Source organism: Limanda limanda, chromosome 9 (genome assembly GCF_963576545.1).
Source record: "Limanda limanda chromosome 9, fLimLim1.1, whole genome shotgun sequence".
In the NCBI taxonomy this organism is placed as follows: domain Eukaryota; kingdom Metazoa; phylum Chordata; class Actinopteri; order Pleuronectiformes; family Pleuronectidae; genus Limanda; species Limanda limanda.
The window spans coordinates 24,320,004-24,338,088 of NC_083644.1; the positions used below are offsets into that span (position 1 = coordinate 24,320,004).

At 40.8% G+C, this 18,085-nt stretch overlaps 1 protein-coding gene across 3 annotated transcripts in view; it reads right to left on the minus strand.

Annotated features, from left to right (window-relative positions):
* Positions 1-17,840, minus strand: part of lpp (LIM domain containing preferred translocation partner in lipoma) — a 150,372-nt gene extending 132,532 nt beyond the window's left edge. For all 3 annotated transcript variants that reach the window (XM_061077968.1, XM_061077969.1, XM_061077967.1), the window contains exons 1-2: positions 17,753-17,840; positions 10,212-10,282 (exon numbers count right to left, since the gene is read on the minus strand). The gene's annotated coding sequence lies outside the window, so the exon portion shown is untranslated. The remainder of the gene's footprint in view (positions 1-10,211; positions 10,283-17,752) is intronic.
* Between the last annotated feature and the right edge of the window lie 245 nt (positions 17,841-18,085).

Genomic DNA, 18,085 nt, shown 5'->3' on the forward strand with positions numbered 1-18,085 from the left:
GGGTCGGCTTGGAAAGGCTCGGGGCGGGAGGAACGGAGACCACGGCGAGAAAGGTTTCACAAAAGCGTTCGGGGGGACGAAGGGCGGAAGCCTGCCTGCGACAGCCCCAGCCGCGGAGACACGGGGGTCTCCGAGCGGTCTGACACAGGGGTCTCCGCGGAGACACGGGGTCTCAATTGGCTCAGGCACCAGTCACGAGTCAGAGTGTGTCTGTTTTGTATTTATTTTTATTTATTTAAGTATAGTGTAAACTTTTGTTAACAGTTCATATATTATTCATAGTTTTAAGTTAAAAAGTTTTTGTATTTATTTATATTTATAATCTACTTTAAACAGTTCATATATTTGGCAATAAAAAAGTCTTTCTTAAATGTCTTCCAGATGTCCAGTTCCAGTGTTCTTTAAAAATAAAAGTTTATTGATCTTCGAAAGGGTGTACTTGCATTATTATGCCATTATCATTATATAAGTTGAAAATGGTGTCAAAACGGCAATATTATCGCTTATCGCAATAATTTCTGGGGCAATTAATCGCACAGAAAAATGTGTTATCGTGACAGGCCTAGCTCTGAGCGACCCATGCAATCCCTGAAAGGTGGCGAAACAAATCCAGGGCTTTGGTTTGTGTGTTTCTTTCGAATTGAATGCTTCAGCAACAAATGAAAGTTGGGACATTGGAGGGATTTAAGAGATAAGGGAATGCAACTAATGTACTGGATCTGTCTGATATTAACACAAGTGACCTCAAACCTGACACGTAAGGACCCTCTCACCTTCAGCTTAAACCCCACAGCTTGCGACCTAAAAAACGAGCGGTGAGCTCAAACACTACAAGCAAGCCATCTATAGTGTGCTGCATGCCAATGCTTAGGGTGGCTGCACTATGGTGCTTGATCCACAATACACGCTACATCACATACAATTGGATAATCCATTAATGAAGCAGATTCCGGGACGACTTACTAAGACCCAGACCACAACCTTTAACCTCTTATGTATTATATCTGACGTGGGAATAGTGCAAGTAAATGCACATGAGGAGAGACAAAGAAGCTTTTCTCTTTATGCTTTGATGAACCAACAGTATGTGGAAGTTCCCTCCATCTCTTCCTGTATACTTGTAATAGCATTAACAATGCTTCTGTTTCTAAATCGTACTGCATTGAGGCAGTAAATGGTTTCCATTTAGTTAAGCCATGGCTTTTTATTATTGTTTACCTGTTTCTATGTCCACAGAGTCCAATATTCACAGTGAGGTGTGTCTTCCACAATAAAGGTGAGGAATCTTTACACACCATCTTTTTCTGTTGGTCAATGAAACATCACAACTTGTGAAAAATCCAAACCCACTGACAGAGAAGAACAAAGATACTGGGCAATTCTGGAAACCCTGGAAAACGCTCAGTGACAACTGCATTTTCACATCTGTTTCCAACAAATGTGACAACGATGGAGACACTGTGGTTATAGGGAAAATAAACGATGGTTAAGGTATGGTCAGGCAAATTCATAAGGACTCTGATCTCTGGTATGAAAGTCGAATTTCTCTTCAAACCCAATCCCGACCACAATGTTCACACCCTTTCTTTTCTCATCTTGCAGTGAACATACACTTTCAAAATTATCAATGGGATTCTTAGTTGTTTTGAGACAAGGCGGATGTATTCAAGTTTCCTTATTCATCCAGCCAAAAATGCAAACCCAGAGATATTTAAGACAAAGAAATACATGAATCCTCACATTCAAGACGTGTTGGTATTTTTGCTAGAAAAACTATGCAAACTACTAATCAGATTAGATTATGTTTCTAGTTTCCTTAATGTGTTAAAGCTCACAGTTTACACATTTTTGGTCTGTGAAAAGTCAACATGTATTGGAAATGATATTCAACATATTTTCCGAGAACCCAAGGTGGTGTATTCAATATTTTTTTTGTCCGACCAATTGTGTAACCCCCTCCCCCCAAAAAACAAAACAATAATACTAATAAAGTAAAACACAATGATTCATCAGTTATCAAAATTTTTTGTTTACTTTACAATTCCTGATTAATTAAATGATCAGTTTAACTAGTTTTGACTCAGTACCAATACAATGTTATCCATGATAATTGGAGTCTTGTCAAACCTCAGAACCTGAAATCTCTCTCTGGGGTTTGGTTGATAGATTTTGCTTCACTCAACATGTTGAGCAGAGATAAGAGTCAGGAAAACCCTATTTACAGCAGACATGGCCCAGAGTCAACATCCATCCACCACACTAACATGAGTCAACCACCAATCAAGATGTAAATCATAGGATAACTGGTATGTTTGGTTAATTCCTGAACAGTACACACAGATACCACAAAATGGTCTCTGGGGTGATAAATAACCTATCACTCTCCTATTTTATAAGTTATTATGACACATACTCATACAAATCTGACTACGCCTTCAATTATTGATGCTTCAAGAGGTCACTGTGAGGATGTCTGAGAAGTTTCAGTCCGAGGTGTAACATAGCCAGAGCTGAAACAGTTGCAGCCAAATGAATGATTTGGGTCAGTTGGTAATTGCGTTCCTGGACCACAGGGGACTAGTTGCTGATTAATCATGACAATGAGCCACTAGAAATATGCAGAAGTACAGTGTGCCAGTTTATTGATAAGTGCATCTCTATTCATGAAGCTCTGTCAAAGTTTGATAGGGTCAAATTTCTGTCACAGACACCAGCAATTTACAGTTACCATGACAAAATAAGATGACGAGATGATGATGAGAAAGAAAAAGTACTGTGCCTGATGCAGCGGAAAATCTGAAATCTTGCCTCTCAATTAAGCACTGTTTAAAAATCACAAACACAAGCGAGCTCTCAGATCTCACATCATCATCTTCTCCAAACCTGATACCCGTAAACATCTAATTTAACTGACCGCTTCACCACTTTATATCTGTCAGAAGACTCTTTTCTTTATCAAGATCATGGAAAATCCCAGTCAGGTTAAAAGATAAAATCAAAAATGCTATAAAGTTATACCAAAAGCAAATAACACCAGATGTTATCGTGTATTATCACAAAGACTTTTATAGACTAGAGGCTCCAAAAGCTTTTCTTTAGTTAAGAGAGTAAAACAAGTCTAGTACTGTTTCTGGTAAAAGAAAAGGTAAATTGTAGAGATTAAGTTTAATTTCAATCTAAGAAACGTGTTATAATTTGCATGTACCTCTCAAAGTTGATAACGTTTATTAACCTTCAAACCATAAATACATGTTTGTTTGTTGGTTTGTCGACTTTTTGATTATATTCAAGAGAAAAACAATCCTTTAAATTATAACATTGTCCTTGTCCACTGACTTCCCTCATCCTTTTGACATTCCAATCGTATTCATGTGCTTTGCAGTTTATATGTTTTGGCACAGTATTAATGGCCCTGTGTTGCCAACATGCCTCAGTAATTTGACTGTCTTTAGGGGCTGGCATCTGTCAGTCCATGCCAAGCAAGTGTATCAGTCACGTAGTGTAAAGTGTCCCATTAGACCCAAGCTCCTGCATAATCCCAGATTAATCATTTAGTTTATCTGATCCTAAATGATTGGGGCACAGAGAAAATGTCAGTTCTGGCACCCAATCACTCCGCTGTCTGGAATTGTTAGCATTATGACAGTGTTAAAGATTACTGTTGTTTACTGGTAATGAAAGTGTTGACAAACACCAAAGAGAAATTTCCACTAAGCACAATAGTTTGACAAATGATGGGTGTTGGGCAACAGGAATACCCGAGGGTGTTATCAGACTTGATTCAAAGTCAAATGTATGGTTCTTTTCAGAAGCAGGAACTTTCCTGGGAATCTAGCAACCTTTTCTAAATCACAGAAAGTCTATTTCAGGTTAAATAAAAGCTCTGTTTTTGTGTTCTGGGCAATGGAATTTGACACCCAAAGTTCCTGGTCCTAAGATAGTTCCTGCTACGTTAGAGGATTAGAGGTGATCATCAAGAGGAACTAATATTTGGACAAGACATGGACATTTTGAGACAGACGTGGGGTGACAAATCCAGGAAATAAAATGCGATGAAATAAATTAAATCACCATTGTGAGATCACAAGACTCTTGTTCTATTAGTCTGCATGGTCTGTTCCGAAAATTAAACTAGAATTACCACTTTGCGGTTGCAACTCCCCAGCTACCAGTGCAATATCAGTCTACATACAATTTTTCAAAGACTCATATGAGGACACCCTAACCTTTTCCTTTTGACCACTGAAATCTGATCAAATTATATGAGTTCAACTCACACCAAGATTTCCCTTACAGGGCACTATTATATCATGCTAAAGAGGCCAAAGAGGCCACAGTGGCCTTTTGTGAGGCCACTGTGACTATGACCTCCAAATTTACATCAGCCATCCTTGAGTCAAAGTAACTATTTGTGCTGGATGTAATGACAGTTCCTACGGGTGGACCTGACTTTTGACCTTTGACCACCAACATATTATAAATTCTTCTTTTAGTTCAAGTGAACGATTGAATCAAATGTAAAGAAACTCCATCATAGTTTTTCTGAGATGATGCTCACAAGACCAAATATCTCTTTTGTCCCCTTGACCTTTGACCACCAAATTCTGTTCATTCATCAGTCAAAGTGAACGTTTGTAAGAATTTTGAAAAAATTCCCTAATTATTGAAATAATCATGTAATATCTACATAACTAGGAGGAAATCTTATTTCAACTGATAAGTAACCGAATTTGCATGAGGGGCTAATTTACTGCAGAAGCCTAGTAAATTTAGGCAAACTGAGACAAATTAAGTAGACGTCCTAACTTGAACTTGAGAGATTGTATCACAAAAAAACATCAACAGTCCTTTACTGCAGAGTTTACTGGCAGTGATTTGAGACCTTTCCAGAGAGAAATCTGGGCTCTACAACAAGAATGAAAACTTTCCTGAAGTAAAATGCAAAAGATACTTCACTCTTGTGAAATGACTGAATGACTTAATTCCTAAGCAATGATATAAAGTGTCTGGTGGAGGCTGCCGACAACATGACAACAGATCACAAATCTGACAACATCCCAACCGTGAAGGAGGGTCATGACATCATGCAGAAGGAGTGGGTCTTTTTTTTTTATAGCTGGGAAGGGAACAATAAATGAAGGCTTGAGAGGAACCTTCTTATAAGTGCCAAAGAGCTTAAACTGAGGGGATGATTTACAGTATGTTAAAACATAATAATGGCCACTGCAGCCAAATTGACACTGCGATGATGGGCCCTGCCAAAGCCTTGAAACATATTGTAAAATAATGCGTCTGAGATTGTTGTTTATTGACTCACCCTGTACAGCTTTACTGGGTGAGATGAATAAAATCAATCTAGACTGGGAAACAATCCCAAAAAATCACATGTGCCAAGCAGACGCTGACATGTATCCAAAGCTCTGATAATTCTCGTGTCAGTCCTCAAAATGTTGGTGCCACGAGGGTTATTTTCCCCTGAGAAGAAACAGAGCCTGGCTGCTTGTGTTTACGTACAATCTCAGTGTTCAATCTGCACTCTAAAACTCTCAAGGGTACAATTTGAAAAAAAAAAGTTGTTTAGAAGGCTTTGTTAGTTAGAGAGTAATCAAGAGGTAAACACAAAAACAGAAAGTAATCAAACCCTTAAAGTGATTCTCCTTAATAAGAAAGATAATCTCTTCTTCTTTAGCTTGATTCTCCTCAGCTCAGTTGGATCCCCGTGTAATTGCTCTTGTTAATCATGCCTTAATTTGTTGACAAGATTCATTTGGAAGTGTTGTCTTGAAAACATACTCCCAATCTAGGGGACGCCAGCATCTTGAAATTAAGCAAAGCAAAGCAGAGTGAGACCGGATTAACTCATTGGAAGAGTGTTGGAGATGTGGCCAGAGACTGATCAGCGTCTGTCGCTGCTCATCAAACTGGATACGCCACTGAACTGTTTGTTAAGAAAGCAACGCTACACTACATTCTTGATGGTTGTAATGAAACGGAGGAAATTATCCAATATGGTAACTTTAATAAACTGGCCTGTTCATAGATAAGTGTTCATTTAAGATAACTTTAAACCTCTACTGTTGGTTATATAGTCTCTAACAGGGTGTGTACAAAACAGCTGCAACATGATTAGCTTTGATGGCTAATCTGAAATAATTAGCCCATTAAAGGAAAGGCACATTAGGGTCAATAAGATTTAGAGTTTGTAAATTAATGTTCACAAATAATTCTAAAAAGGTTGTATTTATGCATCTATGGAAGCATATTGCATTCACCAGAGAAAAAAATATAATACCATCGTAATAATCATTTTGATTCTCAAGTGAATGCAGTTTGATTCAGTTATAGTCAAACTATACAATAAATGTGTAAAGATTTGTGTTTTTAAGAAAATGAGAATATTTGTCTAAACTCTATGTTACAGGTGAGGATAGACAATGAAAGAAAGTCTTGCCTGTATAGATGCAAAGCACATATCTGTGTATAAAACTCAGAGCTCAGTTCCCACACTCTGCAAATATGTAGGAATGTTGACCCCTTTTTATACCTGAATCTTAATGGACAATAACAATCAAACCACAAAGCAGCTGTCACCGCATTCTTTAAAGGCCCGTTAGATCTTAAAGTTGGACAATGGCGCAGGCTCTGAAACCACCCAGATGGGTTTGCATAAATAGTCAGGACATAATTTATTTACCATTTTCCTTCAGCATCATCAAATATTATTAAACCCACTCCATCTTCAATCTTGAAAATCTACAACACATTTCAGGACCTGCAGCAGAGGAGATGGTGCAAAAAACATAGAATCATACATGACCAAACTGAGGAACCAACTAACTGACAGCATAGACCACGATGTACATGATGCTTCAGTCATGTCTTCATCATTCAGTTAGTGCTGCGTTCCTTCTCATTACATGAATGAGTCTTTGTCTTCTTACTGTTCAGTCATGATCCCCACTCTGCCTCTGGTGAGAGTTGGTCAGCACTATGAGAACTCCAGGGTCAATCATGGCTCAATATACTGTATGTTTATTTCCTTAGCAGATAAATGCCTCAATAAAACCTGCATGAACATAAGAACAACTGATGTTAACAGGAAAACTAGCTCCAAGGCTGAAAGCCGATACAGTCCCAGCTTGATTTAAAGATTAACATTAATTAGATAATCGCACCACACCATCAGTAAAGTCAGCAGCATCAGCCCTTAAAGCTAAGTGAAATCATTTACCACTTTCCTCCACTTGTGAAGAGAAAAAACTGCCAGGAACCTGCCACTAAATGTTTGAAGTGTGGAAGTAAGAGCCGGGGGGAAGGTCAGACCTGTTAAGGTGTAGCCAGTGTGAGTGGATGTTTGCAATACCAGAACTCATCAATGGCCTGAGCTGCCCCTAGCTTGCTTACACACGCACGCACGCACACACGCACGCACACACGCACACACACTGCTATTTAACTATTTCTATCCTAAAATACCTATAGAGAGTGTGTGGACACAACAGCGGTTTGTGCTTCTCACCTTCTTTTCTAACCTCCTCATATTACCGGCAGAGACTCTTATAATAGGTCAGCCTCGTGGTCAAACAAAATTCTCACTGCAATACTGAGTTAGTCCCAGCTTTTGAAAAATCTTCCCAAAATATCTGGTGAGTTGGTGAACAGTCAAAAGTCTGTCTTTAGTTCAATACTTGCACGGGAACATTGTGTGTCTGATGCAAGGAAATAGCAATAAAATCTCTCAAACCTTCAATCCAGCAGTGACGAATACTGACACCAAGTCTCCCACAAGCAGCAAGTACATTCATTGTTTTTGAATTATGCAAAAAGGTTACTGGCAAATCACTCATTTCAGTAGCTTCTTTCAACAGAAGTAATATAATGTGAATAGCTATTCTGAAAAAAACACATTCTCTCACAGTATATATATATATATATACACACATGCTACTATACAACTAAATGAATACAACAAAATATTGAGCACAAAATGATACTCACAGTTTCTCTCTAGATCACTGAAGCACAGTAAACTACTAACTTCACTAAATGGCAGTCACTTAGAAAGGCTCCTCTCACCCCAAGAAAGCCTTATCCAGCTGAAATGACTCACATCCCCTCTTCCAACCTCTGTCAACCATCATGAGGAGGTAAACATTTCCAAATATGGAGAAAATATGAAGACAGTATTGAGGGCAATATCAGTTTGGTTTGCTTTCAGCCTGGAATGCCATACGCTGTGAGCCAGAGTCCCTCGGCAGAGCCAGTTCTGTGGTGCATACCTTTCACTAAGAATAATAATGATGATTGTAGAGAACTTTTCACAATCGCTTGGAGTTCAGTCTGACCTAAGAGGGATAACACTGTGAGCCTGCACTTTAAAGAGTGAATAGTTAAAATTCAAAAAGGAGGAGGTGTTAGCTTGGATGTGTAAAGGTTTATAAAAAAAGAAATAGGAATATATGGTGACCATTATTCTTGTTCTCCAGGCCACCCGGGCAAGATTAGAAGGTAAGGTTAGGGCATTTACTGTGAGAGCTGTCCTGTCAGACAGATTGTCCTCAAGTGATTAAGAAGGTATAATTAAAACCTGATTACTCCCCATGAGTGCCATCGGTCAGTAGAGATCACGGTAACATAACAGCTGCTGCGACCGGACACTACACCAAACCGTGGAGCAACTTGAAATGCGTGTTTGTCTCTTTAAACACAACAACCCATTTCATCCAGACCCCAGAGGAAAGGACGGTGTTCAGTGGCCTGACATGTTCATATTATACTTCAAATATATCTATTTTTTTGTATATAGACAGTCTTTGTTCGTTTTCTAATAACATTCCATCACTGTTATAGTTTTTATAGAGTTCTACTCTGGCCCATCTTTGTACATCTGGAACATATTGAAATATTTGTAAAACAATCTAATCCTAATTCAAAAACGTCTTCCTACTCTAATTCAGTATAGTCAATACTTTGCACTGGGGAGTGAGAAAAGCTTGGACAAGACATTCTTGACGGTGTAAGAAAAGTGAGGTGCTATATTTTTGGGGAATGTTTTAGCTTATATGAAAGTCAAACTATAAACTAAGAGACCATTGCACATTTGGAAGCATATTAGAAACCACAAAAACATTGCCAGGTGAGTATGTGGCTAAAATGTCCATACAGAGATAAGAGATTTAAATAAAAGCAGCCGTGGAAAAGGTATGCTTTTTACAATGAGCTAAATCCCACTGAATGCAACAAAGCTAAGAGCTGAGGGAGATCCAGGCATATGTCTGCAGAAGTACCCAGGTGTTAGAGCTCATGCAGGTCAGATCAGGGCAAATTCATCAGGCTGGTATAAAACACTGTGTGAGCCACATTACAAAACACAGTATAGCTGCCTTCAGACTTGCACTGAACTCTGGAGCTCCACCGCAGTTTCTCCGGGTGAGGTTTATGCATGAACACAAATGTCTGAGTGAGAGCCTCCAGAGTTTCTGCTGACTTTCTCTGTCTGGCCCCATAGTATGAAGTCAACAGAAAGTCAGGAGGAGCCAACATGAGAGCAGGATATCCTCTGCTGGATTCACCGCTAGCGAGTGGAGGGAGGGATGGATCACGCTTCTAACACATGATGGACGCAGAGATGGAAAAATCAAAAAGCGAACAAATATCCTAGGATGTAAAAGCGGTGCCATACACGGGGAGGACACAGACAAACACATCAAGAAAGCCTACAGCAGTGTCAATGTGCTGAAAACAAAAACATGTGATCAAAATGTGGACCCATTTCTGGAGATTTTCTCCTCAGGACATGATAAAAACGGCTTGTGACAAATCAAGCCAACAAAATCAGATCCAAGCATTGCACTTTGAATGTGGCCTACTACTAAGGTAATATTATACCTGCTGTGCAGAAGTTAATAATAAGCTGCACTGAAAGATACACCATGCAACACAATAATTTACTAACATGTACTCACGCTGGGTACCACCACGTCTATTTTCTTTTGCCACTGAACTTCTGTAAGTTCCCAAACAATCAGTTTCTGCAGATTGACTTGGCCCTGAGTTACTAAATGAAATGTCCATATTTGTGTCCTTAAACTGGATGTTAAAACACACAACCTTCAAAATATAAGTTCTACCACTGCCAGAACATAGCATAAAAGCAGGACAAAAACAGACAAAGAAGAATGTAGCAGGAAAGTACAGCAAATCTTTCTTACCTTTCTCCTCTCTGGATGTTTGGGATTTCTGCAGAGTAGTAAACGTGATACTCCTCACTGTGTGTGGAAATCTGTTGAGATAAAAACCATGACATAATGATTGAGTAAACTCAATTTTATTACATATGGGGATATTATGATATATTTATATATATGGTAAATGGTCTGTGCTTATATAGGGTTTTTCTAGTCCTGATGACCACTCAATTCTATGCAGTACAGTTTTTTTTGCCATTCACACAAACATTCATACAGTGCATATATGGGCATCACTTTCTTTTCTATCAGGGCAAATTTGGGCTTCAGTATTTTCCCCAAGGACAATTGGTGGCTGCCAGAGGCTAGATCATTCAGAGGAAACATCTGTTTGCGGCAGCTGCATTCGAGTGATCATGTCTGAACCCTCAACTTCTGTATTATGCTACTATTTGCACATGAAAGTTAAGCCCTTGTTATTTATACATTTTGTATTGGGTTTATTAACACACACTGTAAATGGAGCTTTTGCATTGTCTTAGTTCATTTTTAATGGTGGGTTAATAAGCATCATAAGTTCAAATGACATAACTGTCATTGTTCTGTGCAGGGCCTCGTCAACATGTCACAGTTAGTGGATGCTGACTGTGTTGTTCATCTGTGGAGGGATGAACCATACGCAGGCTGCTATCAATCCTGTATGAACCTGAGTGTAAGTTGTCCATTTTTGGTCTGCCATTTTTCAGCAGGCACCTGTCACACTGTTGGAGTAATATTTCACTGTAAAGACAGTGCGTAGAAAACAATGCTGACAAGTGACACCTCCGAAAATATTTCACCCCAGTGTGACAATTATTCAGTGTAAAGAGCAAACAGGGCAAAATAACCTTTGATATAAAAGGTACCTCTCAGCAACGGGAAGAATCGGTCCAATGTTAAAGTCACAGCGACAATGTTTTACTTTTAGTCAGTGATCAGGAATATCAATAATATTAGAACACTATTCAAATAAGTAACAACACTCTATTGTAGCTCATTATTATTAAATTACTGGAATCAGAAAACATTAACACATGCAAATTTGTCCACAATTTATGGGGATTGTGATCTTGTTGCATTGATCATAGGTGATAGTTGCATTTCTTGACTGTATTTTACACATGAGCCTGATCTTTACAGTTTACAGCTTTGAATATTGATTATTCTATTGTCTGAATAATCCATTAATGAAAATGTCCGTCATATATTCTATGAACCCAACAGAACATGTTCACTGCTTTTTTTTTATGCGACCCAGCAAATCCTCACATTAAAGAGGATGTAATATGCAAATGTTTAGGATATTTAATTAATAAATACATTTCAAAAAAGGTTTAAATGACACTCAAACTAATTAGTGTGTTCAGTGCAGTTTAGCCGTAATTATTTAGTGTGGTTTTTGACAAACTAGACATTACCCATGTTTGAGTCTAATGATTATGTCCTATTAAGTTGTTCTCTAATCTGATCTGCACACTACTGTGATGAAGATGAAGCGTTCATGAGCTTGTAAAAGTGGATGAACGTTGGAGAAGTTCACTGCCTCAACTACTTCAGACAGTACTCTGGTTGGTGTTTTCTGATGCAACTGCGAAGTCTGCTTTAAGAAACATGATGCATTCAGCTATATAGTGCAATAAACCTGCAAACCAATTGCCCTCACATAAGACCAAACTCGTTTTTATTTCCACATTTTTAACTGTAAAACTGAGAGAGTACGCAGCAGGCGAGTGGAAGGAAACACGTTGTTCACATTGTAATTAGTGCAAGTAAAGCGGTTAAACCTAGAGGAATGATTCTGAAAAGTGGTATAATTATGTGAATACACTGCATGTTCTCCTGTTCTTTATGTCGCAGAATACAGTAAGGTAAGTTTCAATGAACAACTCCTAACACTATGCAAGTTTAGTGCAGGATAATGAAATGTCCAGTACAAGTGTTTTTTTAAAAGAAAGTGAGCAGCATTGTGCACAGCCGGCCCACTACATGTCACACCTCTCCCTGGGAACAGCAGAGTTAGAGCAGGCGCTGACAAGTCCGTGCTGGGCCCTCTGGGTGTTTGTCGTGTTATTTGTACACAAGCACATTTACTTTTTCTTTTTTTTTCTTCTACAATGACTATTACTATAATTTTCTGAGGTGGTGCAAACTTTCACGAACGTTAAAAAAATCTAATGGTTTGTTGCATTCAAGAGTCCATCACTCCTAACCGAACCAAACCCCCAGACAGACATATACCAAACCCCCTCGTTCCAATCTTCAAAAAATGACGTAACAAATGTTTACACAAAATGCTCACTGTGCTTGCTCACATAAATAATTCTAATAAAGAAGTGAAGTTATGTGCAAACCTCATCATTCACACGTGTTTAGACATTCTAGTCTTCAACCAAACTTCCAAAAATACAGAGCCTTTGGCAGAAAGCTAGTAGCATGGGGCCTCATTAGGGGGGTTCCAACCATGGGGTCATTGAAGTATCCTGTACTGATCAGTGAGTTTAAGGGTTTTTCACAATAATCATTGCTGTGGACTCACGTAAACAGCCTCCTTCTGGGCCCCACACCTAAGTTTGGGGCCCCAGGCAATTGCCTGCTTTGCTTAATCTGTTGCAAAGCCTCTGATTCACAGAACAAAGCATAATGACTCAGTGATATTTGATCAAGGTGAGGTTAAATCCTTAAAAACAAAGTTGAAAACAGTTGTGGAATACAGCAATTCATAAATTCATGAGATGATCACATCACATTAGCATTCTGCCAATCACTGAACAGCACAGTCCCAGAGAGAGATGTGCCTCACGCTTGCAGGGCAGCACAGTCAACAGCCTTCTGATGAAAATAACTACGGTTTATCAAAATCCTTAAAACGTCATGTATAACTTATAATGTCTCTGGGTATGTCCAAAAACTCCCTGTAGTTGTGTGAATCTTATTAGTAAAAAAGTCACGAAAGGTGTCCGTTAATATAGATTTAAATATTTAACGTGATCCTTCAATTGCATGTTGTATGGAGGCTTCTGCTATGTGACTCAAATTTAATAAAAATACATGAAAGGCAAAAACCCAGAGGGTATTTTCTCAAAAACACATTTACCATGTATTGTATAGATTCCCACTATAGCTTCTGGTTGCAGTAACAACCGCACGGGTGATGCTCTCCAAAAGCCCTCTGTCCTGACATCACCCTCTAATCTAAAACTGTGCATTTGGAGCCTGAGAAACTGCTCTTTTAAGAAAAGGACGTCCTCATTAAAAATATACCAAGAAAGAAACACAAACAGGAGAATAACTTGACTAAATCTATCAGGGGGCCCCAGGCTTGAAGGCAGTTGAGGCACTCGTCTTTTAACTTCAGCATCATCAGCACTGTCAAACTAGTCCTTTTAAACCACAGATTTTAAAGACAGTTCCATTTAATGTTGCCTGAGTCAAGAATGTGTTAGAGCAAGGCAGATGTATGCAGTTTGATGGCAGCACTCTCAGGGGACCTTGGTGTTATTGATTTGAAATTCACATCTAAGTCAAAGTTTGAATTTAATCTTTTTAAAAAGGAAATTGAAACTTATTTTTCACGTTTGCCTCATTTTATAGCAGATCAATATCTTTAGTCCGGATCTAGGTTCTTTTGTCCATCACAAAGAGGAAGACAACAATGTCAAAGATGTTTCCATAGTTTTTCAGTGAAGTAATCTGTGACTATGACCCACGAAAATCTTTGGAGGAAAACTTGAGGTATGAGTAGTCTGCTTGAAGAGAGACTATAATGTAATTTCTCTAAAGCTTTAAAGCTTGGTCTATAGACAGATCAGGGGAAATCCGTATAGTCTAAATGTCTCTGAAAAGTCCGGCACTCCATCATAACTTTCAAAAGGATGAGACTTACTTTGGCTAAATCTGTCAATCCAATTTTAAGACATTTATGTCTATGAGAATACAGGATGTTGACAGTGACAGTTGTCTTTTTGCATTTGTTGACACATGAAACACATGAAAATTACTAAATATGCCTTGATAATGGCAGGGCTGACAAATTAGCCCAAAGGTAAACCATGTCAGTTTAAAAAAACGTTATTTAAAGTCACCCTGTTTTGGTAAAGGCCAATTTACGGTTCTCCGTTTTTGAAAAAACGGACAGATAAGACCGCCCTATCCGTCGTGGAACGCCCTCTCCGAGGGCTTCGGACAGCTTTTCGTACAGGTCTGATTTTTCTCCCTTCTCCATCTTCATGTTGGAGAGCGACGGACAGCTCTTGGCTGTGATTGGTCCGCGAACAACATCATTTCCGTATGACATCATTTCCGTACGACGTCATTTCTGTTCGACGTCATTTCCGGACCTCAAACTTCCTTTTTACTTCCATGTAGCATCAAACTCAAACACAACTACGATTCTACGATTAATGTGACGTGTGTGTTAAGCCAGCGGAGTTGTCCGGCTGACGGTGGCTCGTCAGAGCACTGACGGCATGTGTGTACGGTCACAGACGGTTATAACAAGCTTTCAAAACGGCGCTAGCAGGCTAAGCTAGCGGGCTAGCCACCATGCTAACTGCGGTGCTAACAGTTCATAAACCCGCCGTCACGACTTTAATTCCACTTCTATCATGACACTGTTTATATAATACCGCCAGGTTAGAAGCAAACACTGGATAGTAGTAGTTAGTGCCGGGAGTCCCTGCTGACTGTGTGTGGAAGCTGGGGGGAGCTAGGTCCGTGTAGCTGCTAGCTACATGTAGCCTCAAGCAGATTCAAGCTGTGGAATCAGCAACACAGTTCGGAAACAAAACCGGGGAATCGCTGCGCTAAGAAACGATAACATCAGCATCTTGACCCGCTGAGTGTCACTTTATTTAGTTCTGTTAGTTGCCATGGTTCAGTGTGTGGGAGGCAGGCTGACAGAGAAATATAAACACAAGTGGACTTCTTCTTCCGATAATTGGGGTAGGCTTCTCTGAGCTCGTCTTCCGTTGCGCCGCCTATGGGTTTGGCGGTGAATTTTTTTCGACGTAAAGTGGTCGGAGAAGGTCGGAGAAGTAAATATCAAAAAGACTCTTGGACCCCTGTGGAGCCCTCTCCGAGAAAGGGATTACGTAGAAGTATATAAGAGCCTTAAGTTTTGGCTTAATTGACTCTACCTGGAAATTCAAAAAATGCCTTCAGATCTTAGCCTTTAGTACCTCTCGCCTCCAGAGTTTTCTGGCGGCCAAGTCCACAGTTGTCCTAAGCTGTTTGAAGAAGGAGAGGTGGCTGGTTCCGAGACAGCCGGGGCTAAATCATGTCTGAGGAGCGTGGTGGGTCCCAAGCCATTCGGACTGCTGGCAGGGTGTGAATGGGAGGCATCATACACACTATGTTAATACACTACAATATGTGGCTTTTGTGATCCGTTCACAAGTGGATAGTATGTGTGTTCACATTAAAAATGAGGTTGGATCTCACCTCCCTGCTCTATGCAAACAACAGGTATGTGTGTGTGTGTGTCAGCAGGAGCGAGCAAAAGAGGAGTAGAGAGAAGAGTCAGGAATGTCTGAGTGAATCTCGTGCCGCTGCGCTGTGAAGAAAGTTTTGACCAATTTAAGGAAAGTATCAATCATTTTGTGGTGGTGAGTGTTGATATAGCAGCGGTGGTTACAAACAAATCCACCAGAAGAGAAAATATATATTCGATTCTTAGTGAAACTGTAGCAGGTCAGAGGACGTCAGCTGAGTAGGAGGTCCTTTATATGTGGCCCAGGATGGATATGCATTCATATTGCTAAAATAATGTGGACACGTGGCCCAGACCACCTCCGAATGTTTTGGTTTACAGAACATCGACACCGGTGTCTTCCTTTATCTCCAAAAGCTTTCTCTAACATCTTTGTCTGTGTCTTCGATGGGTACATCATCCCTTTTGTATCCTGAGATGTGAATTATGCTGAGGATCTCCTGCTGTTCTCTCCCATTGGTTCATTCTCTTCAGTTTGACCTGGGGCTCTTGCTCGGGCACTACTGTTCACACATAAAGCCCCTCCCAGAGAAAGTGTGGAGATTCTCCCGCGATCAGTGCCTGTCTTAAAGCAGCTTTAAGGGAAAGTTCACTGAAAAATTAAAATTCACTCATTATCTACTCATCACTGATGGAGGGGTGGGTCAAAATAAATAAATGCGACAATGCTTCCATACTGCTCCTGTGGTCTCATCCAAGTGTCTGTAAGCCCCAACATTCAAATTTAACTAAAAACGGTGTCATTTTCACGATGATTTCAGCCTAAATGTCCTGTGATATCCTCTTCTGTCGCCGTGTTTACCTTCGCACGTACACAAGCTCTTGCCCAAATGGAACACTTGAGGTGCCATTAGCATCAGTTCCTACGGCAGCAGACTTTTAGGCGTTTACATGACGCCGTTTTGATTCAAATTTGAATCTCGGGGCTTACAGACACTTGAATGGCAGAACACATAAGCTGTATAGTGGCATTTTATGTTTATTTACGTTTGAAGACAGGGTCAACTGTTACTTCAAATGTATTGGATCTGGCTGCAATGCCGTTTACCCCTGAAACTCCAAAAGTGTTTAGTGGACTCAAACACTTCACCCACCCCTCGATCTGCATATGGGGAGTAGATAATTAGTGAATATTTCATTTCTGGTGAACTATCCCTCTAAGCCTACACAGGTAATCATAAATATGACTCTGGGTGGAGCCAGGTCAACATACACTGAGGCAGGGATGGTTTCCTGCTTGTTATCTATACTGTAGGCCCGCACTGTAATGTCGCCCCACCACTTTTACGACAGATTTAAGGCCTAAAGTCACAGGACTTGACATTAGTGCCACAAACGTGACCTGTGCATACATGTGTAGTGCATGTTGCTGTCATGAGTACAGTGAAGTGCCCACAGGAGTCCCCATCAGACCAGGGATGAGTTGGGAGTGACTTTAGTCAGTAGAGAGTTGATCCAAACTGCTTTAAACAACGTGGCGAATCTGTGCAGTGGTAAACAAGCGTCAGGACGGGGACTTGTTTTGAAGCAGCGGACAGTGAGTTAGCAGCTCGAGTAGCGGAACACACCGACACACAGCTCGGGCTAAGGAGGGACAAGTTGTGGGTGAAGCCGACAGGAGCTGGACGTGCTCCTCCGGTGACAGGCTGCTCTTCCGCATTGCTCGGCTCCACCGCACCGGGCGACACACACACACACCCAGACACACACACCCAGAGACACACACACCCAGAGACACACACACACCCGGAGACGCCCCACGGCTCCGTCAAGCTCGAATTAAAACTTCCCGACGTTTCCAGCTCGGCGGCTGCTAGCGACAGGTTAGCTCGGTGTAACTTTAGCCCGAGCTAACGTGCCGAGTCCACGCCCTCACTGTGAACTCGAGTCAAACAGCGCAGCCCGACAAGGCCGAAACAAAGTGGAGCTGCTAGCTCCACACACGGGGACACGAGCCCCGGCTACGGACCCGCCACCGGCCGCTCACAGGAGGGGGGACCCGGGGAGAGGCGGGCGGCTGCTCGGCGGTGAGGCTTACCTCGCTCTCCAGGAAACTGAGGCTCAAATCCCGGCGCAAAAAAGTGAAACTTCGTGATCCAACAAAATTCTGGGAGAGTTGCGGGGCGCTGACGTCACGCTCTGAAATTCCAGCCGGCTCGGTGAGCGGAGAGGTTTGCCCATGTAAGGCATCAGGCCAGCGGTGTCACCACGACCCACAGCAGCCTCCCAGCGCTGTGCTGCTGGCTCACTGCTGGCTCATTCACTCCGGTCCCCACTTCTCCATTTTAACCCACAGTTAAAGCCCAGTGTGCAATATGTGGAGAACTAGTGGTGTTATTAGATCAGACACTTGTCAGCCAGAGGAGATACA